This window comes from Pan paniscus, chromosome 14 (assembly GCF_029289425.2).
Source record: "Pan paniscus chromosome 14, NHGRI_mPanPan1-v2.0_pri, whole genome shotgun sequence".
Lineage (NCBI taxonomy): Eukaryota > Metazoa > Chordata > Mammalia > Primates > Hominidae > Pan > Pan paniscus.
Genome location: NC_073263.2, coordinates 113621800 through 113629578, shown reverse-complemented (window position 1 = coordinate 113629578; position 7779 = coordinate 113621800). Strand labels below are relative to the sequence as shown.

The following is a 7779-nucleotide window of genomic DNA, read 5'->3' as shown; positions in this document are numbered from 1 at the left end:
TCTACTAGTTCCTTACTTAAATTTTAACAAGAATGATATTGCCCAAAGAGTTAATGCCAAAATTAACCATCTCAATTAGTTTACCCACAAAACTTTGCTCATCCTTGGTATTGCACAACATTTTCTTTTTCCTCTAGTTAAATTTGATTTAGCTAAAAATAGAACAGTAAGTAGACAACATACTAATAATGAGCAACAGGATAGTTCCTTTTATGATAACAAAATTTTAATTGTATTCAAAATTATCTATGAGACATTTCCATTATTGGCAAAGTAGACAACTTCACATTTCTGTTGCATTTTTAAAATTAATTATACAACTCTCAAGATAAATGCATAAAATTATAATGTGTGTGTATGAAGCCTGCATGCAGAATTTTTGTGTTGCAGTTATACTGAATTTATTGAAAACATTCTTGGAGCAATCTCTTTTCACTTGCTATCATCAAAAGGCAAAATATAATTTCTAATTTTTATAACTTCACTTCTAGAAATCTGTGGCTAATATGTAAAATATTTTTAAATACCTTCTTTAAAATAAAATGTTTGCAAATATGGTTTCTTGCAACTTCCGTGACCAAAGTATGACTTCACAGATTTTTGAAGCTGTGAGTCAATTATAGGAATAAAAAGGAATTCCACTCTTGATGAATAGAAGCGTTTTCCCAGATGTAAATTCTTGCTCAAGCTTTCTGTTTGTTTGCTTTGTTTTGGGTTGTGGTGATGGTAGGTGGTTGCAGTGAGAGGTGTGTGTGGAAAAATTAAAGCAGAAAAGTTCCAAAATGCTGACCCGAGATTTGAAAGTAACAGGAAAGCGGGCTTTCGAACTGTGCAGACATCACACAGTCGCCTTAGTCCTGCACATCTCCTCATTATCAAACACTTGGAGCAAGAGTCTTCAGAAGTTACTGCAGAGTTCATGCAAGATTGCTGACTGAGCTCACAATACAGTAATTAGACGGAATTAAAGTTAAAATGGAAAGAAAATGAATCGAGAAGTAAAATACAAGGTGTAATGCCCCCCCCCACCCCCAACCTGCCCCATTGAAAGAAAAGGAGCTTTGAGAATAGATTGTTACAAAAGCAACTTCAGAACAGCTCTGAGCCGGCCTCCCGCGAGGCCATGTGCTCAGTCTTCTCCACCATTTTTGCTTTTCCTTTGCCATTTCTGAAGGATCTGTGAGAAGGTCTCGCACTGCCCAGCAGGAAGATAACGCACAAGTAGCCATGTAGGTAATTGCAAAGTTCCTAAGAGCTACATTTTTAGAAAGCAAAAAGAAGGTGAAATTTCAATAATATATTTTATTTAACCTAAGGTATCTAAAATATAATCATTTCAACCTGTGATCAATATTTTAAGTGATGACTGAGGAGTTTCACATGCTTTTGAGTACTGCATCTGGAAAATCTCGTGTGTGTTTTACACCGAGCAGCACCTCACCGCAGAGGGGCCCTGCTCTCCCTGCTCAGTAGCCACTGGGGGCCAGTGGCCACCACCCCGGACAACACAAGTCCAAGGGCAGCCGAGGAAAATGCACTGAGGAAAGCCTGAACCTGGAGGCTGAAAACAGCGAGAACCCAGAGCACCTCAGCAGCCTCAGGCAGGAGCCTGCTCCGAAGCTGCAGGAGAAAAGGAACTGTTGACTTTGAGAAATAAAATGTCCTCGTTCTCCATTTTCTGCTATAGTTGTTGAATTTCTATAAGGAGATTATAGTCAACAAGGAAATTATGTCCCTAAGCTAGTAACCTTCCAGCTATGTGACTTTCCCTCCCATGAGAAGTCCTGCCACCAAGAGCCGCCTTGGTGTTCAGCCAGCCTTCGACACTGTGGAGATGCAAGGGGATTGCAGTGCGTGTGTGTGTGTGTGTGCGTGCACGCGCACAAGTGTGCAACTGTGTCATATGTAAGAGTGAATGCCTGTGAGTCTGTTGCATCTGTGAATCGTGTGAATCTGTGAATCGCATGTAAGAATGAGTGTGTGACTTGGATGTGTGTGTGGGAGATTGATTCTGGGAATTTGTGTGTGTGAGAATTTGTGTGAGTGAGAATTTGTGTGAGTGTGTAGGAATGTGTGTGACACGTGTGCAAGAGAATGCATGTGTGAGAAGGGGAGGAAGGCCAGAACAAGCCAACCGTCACTGGCTCCGGCGCTGGCCAGAACCACTGGGCACCCTGGAGGGTTCTTTATGCAGGAAAGAGGTCCAACCTGTGCCCAGAGCTTCCGTGGACCATCAGCTTCACCCCCCCAACGATGACCTCTGCATCCCCTCAACAGACAGATTTTGAAACCCACGATTAGCCAGGCACTGTCCCCTCACCCCTGGGGAGACATCAGTGACCCAGACTGGCCATCAGTGACCCAGGCTGGCAAAAACTCCCTCTCTATGCAACTTCCAGGAATTCCCCTCCCACAGCCACATCTCCAAAAAGCCGGCCTCTGGCTTGGAGCCCTGTTCCTAGCCTTTGGCAGCCTTGTCTGCAGGTGGAGTGGCAGGAACGGTGGCAGGAGCTGGGGCCAGAGGATGGGGGCAAGGCTGCCCAGGCCCAGCCAGGGGCTGGCACACATGAAGAACCTCCTGCCGGGTGTGATCTGTGACTTTCCAGAGCCTTCAGGCCACATCATACAATTCTCCAGGAAGGAAACAAAATGGTGTTCCAGTTCAAAATTATCCACATTTACCAAGAGTCCCCCACTTACCCCGCCCACCCCGTAGCTTTTTCCTGGGTCTAGATGACTCCACTTTCAATCCCGCCCCCCACCAAAAATGACACACCCAATAAATAGATTCCCTCCATGTATTTCCCTGTTGTTGTGTTTACAAAAACATTATTGGTTGCACTACCCCTCCACATCCTACCCCCTCCTTTTGTCAGAAGGAGGGCAGGCATTTCGGGGGCCTGGGCGCTCAAGGAAGGCCTCGCGGGTGCAGGAGAGGCCTTGGGGTGTGCAGGGGAGAACCTGCCCCTCTGCCGTCTTCGACCTTAAAGTTTAGTCCTCGGCTCTGGTCTGGTGGCTTTCTCTTGCCTTCTCCTAGGAAGTTTTTCCAGCCTCAGATGCGGCAGAGAGGGGACAGCAGCTTGGAGTCCTGTGAGGAGGTGGAAGGACACGTTAGTGGAGATCCTGGGCCTGAGGAGAACTAGCATTGCTCAGGGGAGGAAAGTTGCCTCTGCTGGCGCCTGCGGTCTCCCACGAATCTGAGAAACACTACTGCACCCGCCTCTGCGTCCCTCAGGCCCTAAAGGTGGTTTGCGCTCCTGGGTTCTAGCGCCCTTGTGTCTCGCTCGCTGGTCCCCGCCCTGCACCCGGGGCATCAGGAGCACCCCTCCCCAGCGTCCAGATTCTAGAGGAACCAGACCACTTGGGCAGGTGCGGGTAGGGGACCGGGCGTGGAAAGCAGGAGTGCAAGCAGGTCCTCAAGTCACTGAGACTCTCCTCGCCTTGGGGTGGGGACTGGAAGTTTGTGAGCTGCTTGCAATCCTGCAGTTTGAGGAGCGTGGCCTCATGTTTTAACTGTTTTGCTTTAGGGCGCGCAGCCTCTCTGACATGCATTGTTGTGAGTTCACCCTAAAGGGTATGACTTCAGAAACGATCACTGCCGCGATCATTAAAACAGAAGATGATGTCTATGAAATTCACTCGACTTGGTATCTGGGCCTCTTTCAGTGAATTTAAACTCGCAACATTAAAGCAACACTTGGGAGAGAACGGGAATGTGTCCAAATCTCAGGTCATTCGAGTCAGACATCCGCGCTCAGAACCCCAGGGAAGGCTTTTAAAGTTGCGGAATGCACCAGAAGGAGAGCAGGGATCCCCCGAGGCCCCACTTGCGAAAGACCCCCCCCTCCCTGGGCCCCTCCTCCTCTTCCTACCCCTACCAACGTTGGAGGGGGTCTGGACTTTGAAACTTGTCATGGGGAAAAGAACCTTCGCCGAGAAGGCTGCTAATGAATTCAGACTGCATAGTTCTCAAAATCTGATGTTTTGCAATGATGACATTAGCGTGGCGGCCGAGGGTCCGAGCCCAGAAAGTCTGCGCAGCTGCTCGGCGCTTTGAGCGCCCGGGACAATGGGCGCAGTGTTCGGCCTCGGCCTCTCCAGGCCATTTGCATACCCCGTTCTGCCTGAGTGACCGGCGGAGCTGCGGCAGGGAGCAGCATTGTCCACGGGTCACTTCAAGATGAGCGAGATGACAAGAGCCAGGTGAGCGATGGGGCGGGACATTCCCCAGGTCACGAGAAGAAAACGCGGGGAGAGCCTTGGCCAGAGCTTGGGTTTGTTGATTCTCGAGGTGGGATTTGCTCGTTTCCTCTTAAAGCCCTCATCAGATGTTGTAGGGGGAAATTCGAGATTTAAAGATTTTTAACAAGAATTTACAAAGCCTCATTTTGGGAGTAATTTGGGGTCTTCCTTTTTCTGAAAAATCCAGTGATCTTATGGCATTTTCTTTCATTGTATTCTTTCACTCTTCGAAGTTTAAGAGTTCCACCGCCAAAGGGAAGCAGTTTCATTCTCTATAGCCAAAAGCTGTCACCAGTTGAGTCTGAATTTGTTATTTTCCAGAAACACCATTTTGAAAAGTTGCAACTGAGGCCCCTTGGCTGGCAAATCTGAGCTGCAGAAGCGCCTGAAGCCCGGACGTTAAACCTCCAATCACCAGCCAGGGCAGCTCCGGCTGGGACAGCGCGGGCGCGCGGCCCCTCCACCGCCGCCAAACGGAGCGCGCTTGACGCCCCTGTTTTGACTTCAGCTCAGAAAGACAAGTCTTTGTAATGCAAGTTCCTCTTCCCTAGAGAGTTGACGCACCACCTGCCACCATCTCTACCCCTAGCCCTGGAGCGGCCTGCAGAACTGGGACTCTTCTCTTGCGGATTTCAATCGTGGGGCGTGTAACTGTTGCCAATAATTTTCAGAGACCTGGATCCTTAAGGAGGGGATCCTGGGGGAGGGACCTGAAGTGGCAACGGGTGGGTGGGACGAAGGACGAAGCCAGAAAAACCGAGACAACAGGAGGGAGGCAAGGGACCGAGGGCAACGTTTCTCCCAAGTGAAACACGCTGCGTTCCGGCACCGACGGCTCCTCCAGCGCCTGGGCCCCCCAGGCCCCGCCGCAATGCACCCAGGGCCTCCCGAGGCCGCGCTCCACCCAGGCTGCTCCGGGTCCGCAGCCCCACAGGCCCTCCTCCCCTCACCCCTCCTCCTCCCTCCGCCTCCCGCACCCGCGCACCACCCACTCGAGCGAAAAGCAAGTCAAGCAAGTCCTGGGGAAGGCGCCCCACAGCCCTCGCCCGCAGGCACCAACACCTGGGCACATCGCGTCTCAGGCGGTAGCGGAGCTGGCCCACACCGGCCCCGCCAGCGCCCGGGAGGCGTCTCCAGGTCCCTACCCGCGTTCGCTGCGGATGGCAGCAACGCTCATCTCGGGAATATAACGATTAATCCAACCGCAGGTTTCCAGATAAGTGATTGTGATGGAGACTGTTGGCGAGAAAATAGACAATTATCCGCTGTTAGCTTTACATAAAGATCGCATTAACTCAAATTAGTTATCAGACAAAAGAGCGTCGGCGCGCACGCCCTGCCTGCCCCGCGCCCTGCCCGCGGGGACCCCCGGGCACAACCAGGCCCAGGACAGGGCAGGCAGGGCCGAGGCCTCGGCAGGGCGCGAGGAGAGGGGGCATGCACTAGGGGGCTCCGAGCTCTGGCCCCCGCGGGGACTGCGTGTTGCGCCCTCCTAGACGCAGCGCGGGGCTCCAGACGGGGACAGGGTGGCTGCCCGAGCGCTCCCCGCCGCCCAGCGCTCCCCTCCGCTGCGCCCCTCCCGCCCCCGCGTCCCGCTGCTGCAGTCCGTCTTCCCCGGCGCGCTCCGCGAGGCGCTACCCTTTTCTTTCTGGCGCCCGCAGCACCAAGTTGCTGGTCCCTGAGCACGAGGAGACGAAGTTAATGACTCCGGGAGGGAACTGCCCCTCGACCCCAAACTCGCAGCGAAAGCGTCCTCGGCCATGCGAACACTCTTAGACGACGGCCCTGTGCCCCGCCGTCCCCACTCCACGCGTGCGGTCACTGTCCCTCCCGGGGTCGCTCCCTGCGGGGCCGCGCTGCCACTCGGACAGGAGAGGGGACCAATGGGAAAGGTGGGCTGGGGAGAAAGGGCGCAGAGCGACCCTGGAGCTGGGTGTCCATGGCCTGGGGGCACCGGCTGAAACGTGGCCGTCCAGCCTGGACGCCGATAGAAGTTGCGCACTGCCCACGCGCCGCGTGGCCTACTGGCGTGCTCTTTCTCCCGTGTCCCCACTAGGGTTGACACCGGCCCGCCGGAACACAGATTTGTGCAAACGCACAGCCCAGCGCCCTGAGCCCCGGCCTGACCGCAGCGCCCAGCGGGGTTCCCCCCTGTCGCCGGCGCTCGCTGGCGGCGGTGCTCCCGCCCGGGCTGGCCTCGCTCGGCCCCCAGGGTCCCTGGGCCCCGCTGAATAGGGCGGATAATGACCCCCGGTTCCCAAGGCAGGCTTTCTGCTGCCTGGTGAGCCTTGGATTTGTGTGGTCCAAGCCTTTCCCAGCTTGTCCCATTCTGTCACCGGGATAAGGGGCTCCCTCGGCTCGTTTGCACCTGCGTCGCTTTTGGCTCCTTCAGGAATGCGCTGAAGCTTGTAATCAGCTTTGTGAAGCCATTGAGTGCACGGCTGAGTGAAACTTCCAAAGCTCGAGGAAAACGGGCCGGCTGAATGGGAGCCAGCATGGGGCTTCTCTCCAAGCCTCCGCGCTGCCAAATTCCAGCAGAGCCCCTCACAATCGCTCCGCGCGGGCTTGACTGCTTTCCCCACACTGAGAAAAGTGAGAAAAGAAAAGCGAAAATACCAGTCACCGAGGTTAGCCGCTTGTTCCCAGATTAATGGCAAACGGCCCCCTCCTCCTCCCCGCGCCCCCGCCCCCCTCCTGCATAGCGCACGGATTCAGGAAACACGGCAGAGGGGAGGGGAGGACAGTTATTAATAACTCCCCATCTGATTTCATATTTTCTGTCCCCTGACCAGGGCGGGGTCTTCGAGCCAAGCGCGCGGTCCCCCCGCCTGCAGGTGCTGAGCTGGGCTGCAAGCCCCAGGTCTGCCGCGGGCCCGTGGCCTGGGGAGGTCTCAGCAGGCTTGGCTGCACGCCTTGCTCCAGTAGAGGAGTTAGATGAAGCCAAACCTAAGATTTCCCAAAACTAGCACTGCAAAGCCTTCACAGTACTCCTAACAGGAAACAAAAACAACAAACCAGCCCTGGGCCTCCAGTGACCTCCATCCCCACATCCACTCAGCAGGGCTGGCGCCTGGAAACAGGCACCTCTGGATTTCAGGGGCTTGGGAAGGAGGAGGTACAGGGAAGGGAGGACTTCTCTGACACCCAGGGTGTGTGTGTGTGTGTGTGTGTGTGTGTGTGTGTGTCCTCTTGCAGATAGTTAGGAGTAGAGGTGCCTGCAGCTGGGAGTACCCCCCACCCCACCCCATTGCACGCCTCCCTGTCTGGTTCCGGAAGACAGGCGTTCTTCCAGAGGTTCTTACCAAGGGTCTAGCCCTTCAGACCAGTGCCTCCCAGGGCTGCCTCCCAGGCCTTGGGTCCCTCCCTCCCAATCAAGGTAAATGAGGGTTCCAGGCTGGCTTTCTTTCCAAAAAAGGAGATTCTTGGCAGCCAGTAGAAAAGCAACCAGCTTGCAGAAGGCAAGCAGGTGGGCAACAACATCGGGGCGGCTTCCTCCCCATGGCCAACTCCTCCAGGGCAGGGCTCCTTCCTCCTGCT

At 54.1% G+C, this 7779-nt stretch overlaps 1 protein-coding gene across 12 annotated transcripts in view; it reads right to left on the bottom strand.

Annotated features, from left to right (window-relative positions):
- Positions 1-204: 204 nt before the first annotated feature.
- Positions 205-7779, bottom strand: part of SOX1 (SRY-box transcription factor 1) — a 726279-nt gene continuing 718704 nt past the window's right edge. For 10 of the 12 annotated variants that reach the window (XR_008620717.2, XR_004666025.3, XR_004666030.3 and 7 more), the window contains one exon: positions 205-3088. The gene's annotated coding sequence lies outside the window, so the exon portion shown is untranslated. Of the gene's footprint in view, positions 3089-5387; positions 6826-7779 lie in introns of all 12 variants that reach the window. The other 2 variants (XM_055097031.3, XM_034937020.4) reach the window with 1 other exon arrangement.